The sequence below is a fragment of the Lissotriton helveticus genome, chromosome 2_1 (assembly GCF_964261635.1).
Source record: "Lissotriton helveticus chromosome 2_1, aLisHel1.1, whole genome shotgun sequence".
Classification (NCBI taxonomy): domain Eukaryota; kingdom Metazoa; phylum Chordata; class Amphibia; order Caudata; family Salamandridae; genus Lissotriton; species Lissotriton helveticus.
The window spans coordinates 595,867,838-595,879,986 of NC_136059.1; the positions used below are offsets into that span (position 1 = coordinate 595,867,838).

Here is a 12,149-nt window from a genome sequence, read left to right on the forward strand (position 1 = left end):
AACAGAATGGACAGGTGTTCCCCTGAGATTTGCTTTAATGTGAGAAAAGAATTGGCACAGCAGAAAGATAGGGTAGGGCATAGCCATGATGAACGATTTGAAGGGTCTATCTCTCGGACATGGCGGACCCTGGGAGGAAAAGCTGTATCCTACTACCCACAGGGTGGGTTTGTGGCATTAATGGCAAGCTAAAGCTGCTTGGTGGCTGTTGGTTCAGAGGAAGGCGAATGGGAGAAATAAAGAAGTTGCAGGCCTGTGCATTGCCTGCCAGATCCATGTCCCTCTGCCTCAAAAGTCCTGGGTTGATTACAGCAGCGGCTGGGGAGATGGACGTTGATTGTATGCCAACCGCCCTCCACCACCTCACTCACCTCCCATAAAATAGCCTCAGAATTTCCTAAACTGGTAAGGAAACTTGGGCACAGCTTAAAAGATCCAGGGAGCAGGCTGGGGCTTTAACTTCTTTAAAACATTCCAAGGCAGAAATGTATCTTTCACTTAGCAGACGTTAGCTATCGAAAGACATATCAATGAGAGAGGTGTGTACATCCCAGTAAATCGAATGGAGAGCATGTATGCATGATAGCAGAGCATCATGCTTGTGCAACTCGCCCTTCCCAGAAAATCATCAGCTTCAAAGCCAGCATGAAACACAGATTTGGCTTAATTTTGCTTGTCCTGAATGCTTTCAATCAGTGTGACCCTAACGTCTTCCGCGACCAATATCTTGCTCGCCATGTTTGAGGGGGCATGCATAGATCAGCCTAATAAGCAGACTGCATTGACCGATCTCAGTGCTAGGCAAAGAGAACATTAATTTTCCAAAAGCGTCAATCCACTTAGACTCGTTTTCTGGAGGAGTTGTGGGAAATTAACTGAGGTTTACTTTGCTGGCTGAAGTCTTGAAGATGAGGCTGGCTCAGGCTGTAAGACGTCTGCAAGAACATTTGTATTAACCTCAATAAAATGCAGTTGTAGATCCAAGAACACAGCTGCTCATTGGATTACCACAGCAAATGATGGACTCTCTTCCATTGGAGGTTGAATGTCAGTTCAACCCTGTATCATGGGAAGTATCAAGTCTACTGGCCTCTTAAAAAAATCCATGAAGAAACTACAATCATTATAATGAGGGGTAAATCATTCCCATATCCAGGTCCATCATCTCTGGCTGGTGGAACGCTTTGGCCAGAATCAGAGCCAAAAAGATACTGAAGTCTCTCATGATACATCCGCCCTAGTAAATAGAGGCATTGGATCAGAGTGAGGTTGTATAGAAACCAATTGTGTTTTAGTAATTCCGTAGTGCAACATCGGTCGACATCACAGGAGAGGTGTGGCGCAGCATTCAGGACAGCTGATTCCGGAGTACAGTGCTCACGGTTAGATCCCCGGCGCCTGCGGCAGCTCAGTACCATGTGACTCTAGGAAATAGTTCACCTAATCTCCCAGGCAGCCCCCAGCGCCTTGATACCCTTAGGGGTGAGCAGTATGCACTTTACAAATACCGGATTTAGATTTAGATTCAGAATTTAGATATAGATCATGCTGAAATCAGTTTGGGGTCAGGCATTAGAACCATCACCAGATCCTCTGCTGGTGGCACTGGTACCATTATTGGTATCGATGAGGGAGGGACCAGCGTAGGAGCAAAGATCCTCGGAGGCATGGCCTACTGCCGATAGAGCCGGTCATCCGAACGTGAGTCCCCGACTGAGCCTACTCGTCCATCAGGTAATCTACATCCTAGGAGCCAGTAGCTCCAACTGTACGACCTCAGTGCACCCTAAAGGAAGAGCACCAGTGGCTGCACTTTGCCTCAGTTACCATTGCCTGTAATAGGAAACAAGCCAAAGTGCAGCTTCACACACCAGGTCCAAGGTAAGGATTGCAACTAACTCAGGCACATTACAGAATCAGCGAAGGACATGAGAGGAGCCAGTTTGAAAAAAGCAGATTGACAAGGCTTGCACAGTTGCTGAGCTGGCATCAGATATGTCAAGCTTGCATTGGAGGCAGCAGGAGCACTAGCCTGACCAGAGGAGGGGTGCTCCCAGAAGAGATGTCACTTGTCACTTACTGAGCTGCCACAGGGGCCATACCCGATTATCCTTAGCCACTTTGGAAGGGCCATGTTTTAATCAGCGGTTTTTGGACCTGGAGGGAGAGGAGGCATAGGCATAAGAGCTTGGGGCTGCAGCCTGGAAAGGCTACACCACACTACACCATATATAAAAGTTAGGTGGGCTGGAAGAGGTGGAGGGCAAAGAGGGGATCCTGGCTCTGGGGGTATCCGGACCAGACTAACAGGCACATTGGAATCTGGACAACGAAGCAGATGGTAAGACGCTGGGCTGAGCTGCACTCTGTTATCATGCCTCCTTCTTTCTCCCGTAGACATAAAAGTCATGGAAAGCACAGGGCACTGCGACAGGGCACCCTGGATAACTATTGAAAATACCAGTGGCACTCACTAACATCGTACACGATAATCCTTGGTCCCAGTTTTCTCTCACCTCCCTGTGCACCAAGGGACCAAGGATGGGGTCTCTGAGAGGTACCGAAGAACACTACTGATGCAAATAGTCCCACACTGGTGCCAGTACTACTCCCTCCCAAGAAAACAACAAAATGAAACCTGGAGTTATGACAGAGACATGGATCAAGGGAAGATGGAACGGAGACTTCCTCTCAACCCCACCCCCTTCTTGACAGTCTGCAATAGCTCAAACATGGCTTACTGGAAAAGTGAAAACCGGCTATAAGCCATCAGAGGATGAATTTTACCAGTCAGGCAGTATGAGACTCCAGAAAAACTACTGGAACAAATTATTGTAGACACAGGTTCTTCATTATAGCATCCACCGTAATTATATGATCATACAATTGTGCTGTGGGAAAAGGTCATGGGTGAGATCACCACCCCTCTTATCTGTAATTCTGCATATCCAAGTGGTGTGTTGAACTCAGAAGGAGAACGTGTGTCAGTACAAAGAAGAATGGTACTAAGTATTGAGAGGTGCCACACTTGTAACATATTAGCCCTGAAACAAGTTGGCTATTTTAAAATCATGATGGAATAAAGAACTGTTGGTACCTATTGTAAATTGAGATGCTTGACTTTTGACGTGGAATAAGTTCCAAATTGTTTATGTCTCTGCTTATATGGCAGCTGGACACTGGAGGAACTGCACCAAAGCATACAGAAAGGACATATGAGGGGATGTTTTGTTTAGCCATATCTACTTTTGTAAATTATTTGAGCTGATGATGCACAAACAAGCACTAACGGTTGAGTACATTGTTCTCTTGAAACGCTGGACAATTTGCTGGTTATGGTCTTTGTAGCAGTGTCCATACAGACAATGATACACTTTTTAATGTCAAAGAACCTAGCAGCATGAGGTCCGATTCTGAATGCATCCGTGTTGCATTCAACAGGAATGCACAAAAATCTTCAACGTTGAATTGTGGTGAATCTCCAAGACACTGCTCCATAAGCTTGTGAAACATATCTGAGTTGATCCAGAGCCAACTGTCACAAACTCCAAGGTAGAGGAAGAAAACAAGTTACTTACCTGTAACTACAGTTATCCAGTATAAATGTAGGATTAGTTCTTGGGGTCACATAGCCCTGAGAGAAATGTAAAAATGGTTCCTTTATTGTAAAGGCCTGAATTTCACTTACTCTTCTGGCAGATGTTATAGCTAGAAGTAAAGCGACTTTCCATATGAGAAATTTGAGCTCTGCCTTGTGGATGGGCTCAAATGGAGGATTCATCAACTGTGTGACGACTGTGTTCAGCTCCCATTCCGGAGGAGGGGGACGTACCGGAGGAAATGCCCGGAAAAGACCTCTCATGAATTGATTAATTAATGAAGATGAACACAAGGAAGGCCGTGCAGCACTTTTTCTGAATCTGGATGGTGCAGCTAAATGGACTTTAACCGATGAGAAAGTGAGTCCGGATCTCGCTAAATGCAGTAGATAGGGAAGAATTTGTTCCACGGGAGCATCTGCAGGGCTCGACAAATTCACTCGACCGCTCGCATTTGCGAGTGAGATTGATTAAGGACGAGCTATTTTTAGGTCCTACTCGCCCTTTCTGGCGAGTAGGAATACAAACTTGACACTTGACCTCTGCCTCTGAAAGCAGAGGAAATGTGACAAGATAGGAAGATTTAAAGGCATCTTTATTGCTCACAAAGTAAATGAACAATAAAAATGATTTTAAATCTTGTTAACTTGTCACATTTGCTCAGTTTTCAGAGTTTGAGGTCAAGTTCATTTAAGTTAGGTCGAGGAGATTTTGTAGTTTACTAGACCTGCAGGTCTAGAGCATTTTTTATGATTCGTCGAGCCCTGATCTGTCAGATGAACCTTGTTATTCTCACACCAACAGCAAAACCTCTTCCATTTAAGAAGATAAGTCTTAATTGTGCTTTGAGCTCGTGATTTGGCTAAGATGTCGCGACAATCCTGAGGTATGTCGAGGTCCTTGAACTCTAGGAAATCAGGAGCCATGCGTGTAAATTTAAAAACTGAGGATCTGGGTGAACCACCTGTCCGTTGTTCTTCGAGAGCATTGTGGATGTTGGAAGAAGAAGGATCGGCTGAACCCGGGACAGCAATAGAAGCTCTTGAAACCAGTACGAACTTGGCCATCGGGGTGCAATCAGGATTAGACGGCAGCTTTCCGATTTCATTTTGCGTAACACTCTCGGGATTAGAGGTATTGGGGGAAAAGCGTAGGCACAAATCCCTGACCATCGCATGGACAGGGCATTCCCTCTTGACCCCTGTTTCGGATATCTGCTGGCGTAATATCGGCATTTCTTGTTGTGTTCGTTGCGAACAAGTCCAACGGCGGTTTGCCCCAAGTCTGGAATATCCTGCGCACTTGAGTGTGCTCTAGTTCTAACTTATGACAGTCTGATAGGAACCTGCTGAGTGTGTCCGCCAGGGTGTTGTTGAGTCCTCTGACATGCTCCGCCTTGAGTGTTATGTTGAGTAATGTTAGCCATTCCCACAACTCCTGAGCCTGGCTTGACAGAGTTGCCGATCTGGTTCCTCCTTGCTTCTTCACATAAAACATGCTAATGGTATTGTCTCTCCGAACCAGCACTGATGAGCCGGCGATCCTTGGAAGGAAAGCTTGCAGGGATAGAAAAAATGCTCGCAGTTCTAGACTGTTGATGTGTTGTTGTTTGTACTGGTGAGACCATTTGCCTTGTATCTGAAAATCTTGAAGATGACCTCCCCATCCTTTCATGGAGGCATCTGTGGTCAGAACAAAATCCGGAACCTCTTGCAGGAACATGAGACCTTTTGCCAAGTTGACTCTCTGTGACCACCAGTAGAGAGCGTTTACCATGCGTTGGTGTGACCTTGATGATGTCGCTGAAGTAACCCACAGTTTGCTGCCACTGAAGGTGCAGTTCTTCCTGTAGAGGCCTCATTTTGAGTCTTGCCAAATGGACGAGATTTATGGCCGAAGAGCACATCCCCAGGATTGAGGCGAACATGCAGACGGAAACTGACTTTCTTTCTGATATTCGAAGTGCTAGCTTCTGAAGATGAAGTTTCTTGTGACAAGAATGCTTTGCACTGGATTGTGTCCAGACAAGCCCCAACGAAAGGAAGAATTTGCATCGGACGTAACTGGGATTTGCTTTTGTTCACAGTCAGTCACAGAGACTGGAAGAGATGTCGACACGTTGCAATGGAAGTCTTGACCGATTGCTTCGAAGGACCTTTGATTAGCCAATCGTCCAAGTACGGGAATACTGTAATTCCTCAAGATCGCAATGCTGCCCCCACATGAGCGAGGCATTTTGTGAAGATCCTTGGAGCAGATTTCAGGCCAAAAGCGAGGACTTTGAACTTAAAGTGGGGCCACCCACAGTGAAGCGGAGATACTTGCGATGTTTGGGGTGAATTGGGATGTGGAAGTAAGCGTCTTCTATGTCCAGAGTAGCCAGAAAATCTCCCTTGTTTAGGCAACCTAAAATTTCTGAGAGAGTGACCATATGAAATCCTTGTTTTTTTTAGGAATCTGTTCAGGTTGCGAAGATCCAGGATTGGTCGCCATTCCCCTGATTTCTTTTTGATTTGGAAAAAACGAGAATAGAAACCTTCCCTTCTCGGATGTATTGGAACCTCTTCTATGGTGTTCTTGAGGAGCATTAGACAAGCGTCTTTGAACAATAAGTGAAGACGAGGGGGAGGGAGTCTCCTGGGCGGAGTGGTAGGCGGTTTGGTGACAAATTCTAGGGCATGTCCGTTTTTCACTAGGTCCAGAACCCACTAATCAGAGGTGATTTCTCGCCATCTGTCTACAAATGTTGAAATCTTCGCGCCCACAGGAAGGGGAGAATGGCGCCCTGCTGAGATCACTGCTTCCTGCTAGAGTCTCGCCCTTGGTTCTGGGATCGCTTTTGACCTCCCTGGTGAGAGAAATCAGCGGTATTGGATTGGGGATATGATGATTGATAATTCTGCCTATAGTGGGGCTGGTACTGCCTGTTATGCTGCGGATAACCTCCTCTAGAGGAATAACCACGGCCCTTAGTGCCTCTGAATGTTCCACGTTTATATTGTAGGGAACCTAAAGATCTTGCCGTGTCGGCATCGGTTTTAATTGCTTGGAGGGCCTCATCGATGTGCTTGCCAAACAACGATTCGCCATCGTAAGCCATGTCTAATATCTTCGTCTGGACTTCTGGTCTGAAGGTGGTGGCTTTGAGCCAACCCTGGCGCCTGAGAACTGCAGCTCCAGCTAGCTGTCTAAAGTTTGTTATTAGAATGTCCAGGAGCAGTCAGTCGTTTCTGATGCAGCACGCTCACCCTCTAACAAGATTTTTCGAGCTTCCTGCCGTTTTTCTTCAGGAATGAGGTCAATCAATCCAGCCATATCTGACCACATTTGGCGGTCATAACGCCCTATGATGGCTAGGTAGTTAGCAGCCCTACTGGAAGCAGCTGCCATAGTTGAGAACTTTTTCCCAATGAGGTCCAGTCGACGTCCTTCTTTATCTGGTGGTGTAGTGATAGGTGTTGCCGGATTTTTAGACCTTTGTTGGGCAGCCTGGGAGATGAACGAATCTGGCCAAGGATGACCAATTAGACAAGACGGGCTATTCGCTGGGGCCCGGTATTTTTTATCTATCCTTGGAAGCACCGCAGGCACGGATGCAGGGTTTTTCATAATCTTGACGCCTTCATTCCATATTTAGTCAATTATGGGTATGGCTCTGGTGACCTTTCTAGATTCTTCTTTAAAATATTGGAGGAAGCATTCTGTGGTTTCCACAGTAACAGGAAGTTGAAATCTGGCAGCCGCCCTCTGCATGAGATTGTGAAAACCCCCTATATCTTCAGGCGGCGAGTCGGATGGCTGGGGAATGGTGGCGAAGGCATAGGAATAATATAGGAATCCCATGGATCCACATGAGGATTTTCGGGTAATTCCCCTTTTTCATGCTCCTCATCAGAGGATGTGTCTAGAACCTGAGTGGGTTGTGAAGGTTGATGTCCCTCAGAAGGTTCTGTAGCCGGAGGTATCGGTAGTGAAGCCTCAGGTATAAGTAGAGGATCCGGACCTGCCACAGGAGGAGGTGGTGGGATCACCTGCTGCGGTGGAAATCGTTGTCTATAATCTGCTAGCATGGCTTGTAAATCCTGGATCAAATTAGGAGGCAGATGGCTGGTGTCAGACTGATGTATTTGTCTGTGATACACCTTATGGTGTAGAACCACAATGTCCTCCTGATAATAATGATCACTGTAGTGTAATCATCTTCCTCATCCTCATCTTCTTGGCACTTTATATGCAGCTCTGAAGGACGATGAGCTATTCCAAATGGCCCTTCATCATCCTCATCTTCGGAATCGTCATCCTCTTCTTACGCATAAGTCTCTAAGAGATGCGACGGAGTAAGAGGTGAAATAGTACAATATTCATGTCTTTGATATGTCTTCTGTTGAATACTCCTAGATGGAACAGGAGTTGAACAAGTTGGAGCTGCAACTAAAGCCTTAGTTGTAGCTGGAAGAAGCATAGTAGACGGTATGGTCGTCGACGGGATCTCAGTCGAAGGAGTGGTCGTCAAAAGGCTCTTCGTTATCACTATCGACGGAATCGCCGTCGATGGAATCATCGTCGACGGAATCATCGTCGACGGGGGGATCATGGACGGGCTCGACGTCGATGGTAAGTTTGTCGACGGACTAAAGATCTTCGTCGACGGGACAGGTCGATGGCGTAGAAGGTACCTGTTTCTTTGTCGACGGAACCTCCTTCGTCGACCGGGCAGGATTCGCCGACTGAGCTTTCGCTGACGTATACTTCGATGAAGACTTCGTCGATGGGGCTTTCGTTGATGACAGTCTTCATAGAAGTCGCAGAAATCTTCATTGACAGAATAGGAGAAGTGACTGACGTAGTAGAGATAGTCTCTGTCGACGCAGGAACCGAAGAGGTGACAGGAACTGTCGACGGAGTGTAAACCAGAAATTTTGAAAGGCTTTTACTCACGGTTTTTGAAGAGTGTTTGTGAGAGTCCTTGAGAGCAGAAGTCGGTGGAGACTTTGAAGGCCCAGAGGACATAGTAGGAGACCTCTGTGATGGGCCAGAAGTAGAGTGGGAGGATATTAGATGTTTTCTCCCCTCATTTGAAGAACTGTCCTGAGATCTGGCTCTCTTGCTGGGCGTTGAGGCTCTGTCATCCTCTTCAGTTGAGGAGGATTTAAGCCACAACAGGACTCTTTCCTCCCTATCCCTAAGAGTTTTAGAAGGGAAAATGCGGCAGATCTAACAATCTTTTGCCTCATGTTTGGGGTAGAGGCAATAGATACAGACCTTATGTTGATCATCAACATGGACTCTTTTCTTGTCGCAGGTTCTGCAGGCCTTGAACAAGGTCTTCTTATCTGACATCTTGAAGAAAAAACTGAGCTGGCACTCAGGGAGACTCCCTTCCACACGACGTGCGGTGACAATCTGAGGAGAACTGGCTCTGCAGAGAGGGTTCTAGAGGGTGCTGATAGCTGATTGGTTGTACCAAAAGTTTGGTCCTTTTAGCATGATGATGTAGATAGGCTACTAGGATTTGGGCCTAAGGCCTTTTTCCTTAGGGCCTACTACTGTTATTAACCTTTGGCACTGCTATTTGTTTTACTATTGGACTCCCGCTTCAGCGACGGGGAATGATTCAGGCATGTGAATCTACGAAAGATACCCCAATACTGGATAACTAACTCCTACAGTCTGAACACTGAGCTGAGAACCTAAAGTGAAGACTCTTTCTTTGCAGGAATTCCTGTCCCTTCTGGTCAGATTCTACTTGAAGGACAAGTTACTTACCTTTGGTAATGCTTTATTTGGTAGAGACAGTCTAGCCACAGATTCCTTACCTTAGAATTCTCCCTGGACACCAGACGGGATCCAGAATATTTTCCAGGAGAACCTCTGCACATTGGCTGAGGGTGTTTTGACATTATGTAGCTTTGTCGTCCACCGGATGTCACGTTGACGGAGTCCATATTAGCCCTTCCCCAACGTGCTGATGTCAGTTTCTTCTGTGACTAATTTCTGGTCAATAAGCAGAGCCACTATAGAAACTGCCTATTAAAGCAGTGTGGTAAAAAGATAGACACATCTATGAATTAACCTCTACAAGTGGTTACGTACTAAATAATGAACCAACCATCACAAGTGGTAACATACTATATGATAATTCCAAAAAACTGATCTTCTAGGTAAGAAGAAAACAGTTTGCAGGTTCCATAAATGCTTTGATAACTGGTACTCTAAACAGAGACAAGTGCTGTCTGTTTTGGAGGTACATGGTTATTGCAGCAAGATGTAAGCGGATGGATGTGTAAACTAATTGTGACCGTTGCAAATGTAATAAATAACAGATGATAATTTGTATGCAAGCATCCAAAGGATTGATATTGTTATTATTACATTAGATAACAAATCATTTCCATTTAGCTGCATAACAAGCTCTTGTAGTAGGACTTCTGACATATTTGATAATGTTCATACAGTCTGAAGGAAGATTGTGATATCCAAACTCAATGAGCTCAGGAGCCAGATCGCTAAGTTGAGTTCCTTGAGATCTGGTTGCCAGATTTCTCCATGGCTCTGTGTGAGGAGACTGGATGTGAGATGTAGCTTTTGATGTGGAACTATTGATAATTCCAATAGGGCCGTGAACCAAGGTTGACGGCCCATGTGGGAGCTATTAGGATTAGTGTGAGGGATGTTTGCCTGAGTTTCCGAACCACTGATGGAATGAGTGGGAGAGGTGGAAAAGCATATGCAAATATCCCTGACCAGTTCATCCATAGTGCATTGCCTTTGGCAAGCGGGTGTGGATACCCGGAGGCAAAATCTGGGCATTTTGCGTTTTCGTGTGTGGCGACAAGATCTATTTGAGGAAAACCCCACCTTTGAAAGTACGGAAGGAGAACTTGAGGGTGAAGTTCCCACTCGTGGATTTGCTGCCTCTGTCTGCTGAGAAGGTCGTTAATTTGATAATTTACTCCCGGAAGGTGTTCTGCTAGGAGATACATTTTATTTTTATGGCCCATTTCCAAATGGCTTGAGCTAGGTGTGACAGTTGGAGAGCGTGTCCGCCCCTCTCCCTGTTTTTGTATATAGTACATAGCTGTCATGTTGTCGGTGCAGACTCGGACAGATTTGTCTAGAAGGTGAATTTGAAAAGCTTTGAGCCCTAGAAACACAGCTAGCAGCTCTAGATGTTTTATGTGGACAGCCTTTTGGTTTTGACCTCACAAGTCTTGAACTGTGTGTTTCTGGACATGAGCTCCCCAACCAGTGAGCGACGAGTCTGCGGTCAGTACGGTCTGTGGAACCGGGTCTCTGAAGGGCCGACCTTTTGATAAATTTTGTGGGTTCCACCACTGCCGAGAGTGATGGGTGTGGACGTTTACCAACACTAGATTGGTCAAATGACCCTGCGACTGGTTCCACTGACTGGCTAAGCATTCCAGGAGGGGACGCATATAAAGCCTTGCATGGGGGACAATCATGATGCAAGAGGCCATCATTCCCAACAGTTGCATATACTCTTGAGATGGTAGTGAGTGGGTGGGCTTAAATTGAGCGACTAGAGCCTGAATATTGCGAATTCTGCCTGCATTGGGAAAACAAAGCAAACACAAGGAGATGATGGACAGAGCGCTGAAACTTTTCAGACACTCACCCCCAGTCACAGATCTGGGTTGAATCCATCATCATTCTTTAGCTCACTTTGCCACCTCAGTTCAGACCCAGCTATATGCAAATCAGTCCTGACCCTGTGCCTCATGGGAACAGTCCAGCCCGAACTGCCAAGCCAGGTCTTCACTGAACCTGAAACAAGCATCCTAGGGCGGGTTCCTGGTAACACCCTTCATCAGCCAGGCTACCTTGAATCCAGTGGCAAAGTGAGCAAGGGACCCACATCTGGGCATACTCTGCCAACTTAGGGCGAACACTAGGAAAAGCCAGAGCTTTTTTGAGTATCTAAAGTGGCTCCTAGATAGGTTTGTGTGTTGGAAGGTTGGAGATGAGACTTTAACACATTGACTGTAAACCCCAGTTGGTTTAGTAACTGTAGTGTTATGTGAGTGTGATGGAGACACTTTATGTAAGTGCCGGCTTTGATGAGCCAGTCGTCTAAGTACGGGAATACAGCGACTACTGCCAGGCATTTGGTAAATACTCTGGGAGCAGTGGTGACTCCGAATGGAAGCACTTTGAACTGGCAATGCTGCCCAACTACCACAAATCTAAGATATCATCGATGAGCGGGAAATATGGGAATGTGGAAATATGTCTCTTTTAAGTCTAGAGTAGACATAAAGTCGCCTTGCTCTAGAAGTGGGAGCATTTGTTGAAGTGTCACCATGTGAAAAAGATCTAATTGTATGTAGTAATTTAACTTTCTGAGGTCTAAAATGTGTCTGAGAGAGCCGCTCTCTTTGGGTATTAGAAATTACAGGGAGTATACGCCCGACCCTTGATATTGTGGTGGTACGGGCTCTAAGGTCCCCTTTTAAAGGAGAGACTGAACCTCCTGTTTGAGGAGGTGTATATGATCTGTAACATTTTGTGTGAGCGTGGGGAATGTTTGGA

The 12,149-nt window shown here is 46.0% G+C and overlaps 1 protein-coding gene across 3 annotated transcripts in view; it reads right to left on the minus strand.

The window, feature by feature from the left end:
* Positions 1-12,149, minus strand: part of BDP1 (BDP1 general transcription factor IIIB subunit) — a 1,449,812-nt gene that overhangs the window by 1,164,757 nt on the left and 272,906 nt on the right. The window lies entirely within an intron of this gene.